Consider the following 3,526-nt stretch of genomic DNA (forward strand, 5'->3'; position numbering starts at 1 on the left):
TGCCGCCCAGCCCAGGACAGAAATAGCACCCCGCCCCACCCACAGGACTGCCCTGCCTGGCCACCCAGAGCACCTGGCTCCAGGCCGGCATAGGGACACTGTCACCCCCACTCACCAGGGCTTCCTGCCCTGGACATGACCCCCCCAGCCCTAGTGACACCCCAGGGCCTCAGGTTGGGGAGCCAGCTTCTCCAGCCCCCTAGCTGTGTAGCTTGGAGAAGGGGCAGCTAAGGCAGGGCCACCTCCCTGAACCCCCACTCCCCACCCCTGTTCCAGAGCCAGATCTGAAGAGAAAATCCATTATACCCCCACTCCCCACCATGGATGGTCCCCCACTTACCAGCCCTCGGGGTTTGGTCCTCGGCAGAGGTGGGGGGCGGGTGGTGCTGGTGCAAAGGGATTTTGCACACAGCTGGGGAATCAGCATCTCCCAAGACCCTGGAAACCCCTCTTTTTGTCAAATGCCCAGTGGAGTTGCCCCACAGCAAGGCACAGATGTGGGGGTGACAGGAGGCAGGAGAGCTCCTGCCTCTGGCCTCAGGAGGCTGCTGGCTGCTGGGAAGGGGCTGCAGGGGTGGGCGTTGGGATCCCTCCCACCTGGGCTCAGACACCCACTGGGATACCTCCAGGCTGTGTGGTCTGGGCTAGGGCCACAACCTCTTTGGACTTTGCCTTTTTCACTTTTTTTTAATTCTTTTTTTCCCTCTCTTTTTATTGCCTTTGAGAGAAATAGAGAGGTAACGGGGAGGCAGAGAGGCTGAGAGACACCTGCCGCCCTGCTTCATCACTTGCAAAGCTTTCCCCCTGCAGATGGGGATCAGGGGCTTGAACCCAGGTCCTGGGGTATTGTAGTGTGTGTGCTCAATCAGGTGTTCCACTGCCTGGCTTCCATCCCGGCTTTTTCTTTATTAGGGGATTAATGGTTTACAGTTGACAGTAAAATACAGTAGTTTGTACATATGTAACATTTCTCAGTTTTCCACAAAATGGTTCAACCCCCACTCTGCCATCATGCTTCCTCCTGGCTTTTTTTAAATAAATATTTTATTTATTTATTGCCATTTGTTGCCCTTGTTTTATTGTTATAGTTATTATTGTTGTTGTTGTTATTGTTGGATAGACAGAGAGAAATAGAGGAGGGGAAGACATAGAGGGGGAGAGAAAGGTAGACACCTGCAGACCTGCTTCACTGCCTGTGAAGTGACTCCCCTGCGGGTGGGGAGTCAGGGCCTCAAACCAGGATCCTTAGGCCAGTCCTTGTGCTTTGCACCACCTATGCTTAATCAGCTGCGCTACCGCCTGATTCTCCCCTCCTGGCTTTTAAAAGGCTTTACCTGCTGGCTTCTTACCAGCTGAAGAGAACAGGAGGCCAGCAGAGTTTGCTGTTATACCCCCGGGGCTGGAGACTGCTGATGGCTCCCCAGGCAGAGGCTGAGGTTGAGCTCTTCATTTTATTTCAATTTCTGTGAAATTTCTAAAGTTTCATTATTCAGTGCTTAGCTGTATATATGTCTTCCTTCCTTCCTCCCTCCCTCCTTCCCTTTCTTTTCATTTTTTTTATGACCAGAGCACTGCTCAGCTCAGTGTATGGTGGCGCCAAGGAGCACACAAAGGACCCCTTGCAGTCCCATGCCCTGGCATAAGTGCCAGCTCCCTGGCCCACTTAACCAGTTCAGTATTTACCCGGGTTCTCCACGGAGGAGGGGAGAAGCTTGGTGCCTTTATAGCCTCGGGCATGAGTCTTTTCTGCTTCACCATTATGTTATTCCCCACCAGCCCTTAATTTTATTTATTTATCTATTTAATTAATTATTTTTCCAGAACACAGTTCATCTCTGACTTACATTGGTGCTGAGGATTGAACCTGGGACCTTTGGTGCCTCAGGCAGGAGAATCTGTTTGCATCACCATTATGCTGTCTCCCCAGCTCTTAATATTTATTTTTATGAGAGGGAACCAGAGCTCCACCTGGCTCGAGCACATGGTGGCACCCCAGAGAGAGCCTGGCATTCTAGGCCCACCAGGCCTGTGCCCTGCCCTGCGCTGGGCCCTGGGCCCTGCAGGGGTGCTCCCTACCATCATTGCACCTCAGGGAGGTCCCAGGGACGAGGCTGGGCCATCTCTCTGCCACCTCATGGGCACATGCCTGCAGCCCCAGCTGGCAGCTGTGGAATGCAGGGCGTCAGGATGCCAGACCCTGCTCCCTGGCTCCCTGGGGCTGCCAGCTGTGCCGTGGGATGGGGCTGTCACATGAGTCACCCCCCAACACACGTACTGGGGTGAGGTCATAGCCTGAAGCTCAGCTGGGGCTGACACTCCATCATTCCTGGAGCTGTGCCCACAGGAGATGCCCTGGGGCTGTGAGGGTGACCTGCCCATGCCAGCCAGGGGTGGCAGGAAGGGGACCTTCCAGCTGCTGGGTGAGAAGGGTGGGGGTGGGAGGTGTAGCCAGGTGGGAAAGGCATCTTTGTTTGGGACAGACAGGCAGAAGGGCTGTAACGACAGGAGTTTTTGAGCACCTACTATGTGCTGTGTGCCAGCCATCAAGATGCTCAGTGAGCAAGCATCAGAACCACCAGGAGCTGGCCACAGTTCAGTGGGCAGAGTGCAGGTCCTCTGTGTCTGAGGCTCTGAGTTCAAGCCCCGGCAAGACACAGGAGAACCGTAGATGACATGGGGGAGCTCTGTGGATATTGGATCTGTCTCTCTCTCTCTTCCCACCCCTTTCTATTAATACTGAAAAAAAAAAAAAAAAGAAAGAAAGAAAGGAAAAGAAAAAAGGCTGTGAAGTCACTCAGCTGTGGGTTATTCCTGGCACTGCAAAGAAAAAAATCATTACCATGGTCTTGTTAAAACAGATTGTGGGCTGGAGAGACAGCACAGTGGTTCTGCAGACTCTCCTGCCTGAGGCTCTGAGGTCCCAGGTTCAATTCCTAGCACCACCATCAGCCAGAGTTGAGCAGTGCTCTGGGAAAAAGAAAAACAAAAAAGATTATTCAGGTTATGAGGCAGGTGGCCCAGTGGGTAAAGTGCTGGACTCTCACGCACGAGGTCCTGAGTTTGATCCCTGGTATCACATGTGCCAGTATGACACTCTGCTCCTCCTCTCTCTCTCCTCCCCCTTAAATAGCTACTTAGAAAACCCAAACCTCTTTAAAGATGACACAGATGGTGGGTCTTACTATCAGAGCTTCTGACACAGTCGACCTGGAGATTCAAGAAGGATTCTTGAGGAGACTCAAGAATCTCATTTTTCTTTTAGTTTTCAGTGAAAGAGGGAGAGAAAGGAGAGTCAGCACAGTGCCTTCCACCCTCAGTGTCTCCTGTGCTGGGGATGGCACCCAGGCCCAGGGCCTCCTGCACAGAAGCTGCGTGCTGTCCCCCTGTGAGCCACCTCCCAGGCTTTGTGCTTTTACACACCTGACAAGGCACCACCAGGAATATACAGTATGCTGGAAGTCGAGCCAATAAACAAAGTCGGGTGGCAGGGAAAGATAATACTGGGGGCTGCTACCGTATGAGGGTG

The sequence above is a fragment of the Erinaceus europaeus genome, chromosome 21 (assembly GCF_950295315.1).
Source record: "Erinaceus europaeus chromosome 21, mEriEur2.1, whole genome shotgun sequence".
Classification (NCBI taxonomy): Eukaryota; Metazoa; Chordata; class Mammalia; order Eulipotyphla; family Erinaceidae; genus Erinaceus; species Erinaceus europaeus.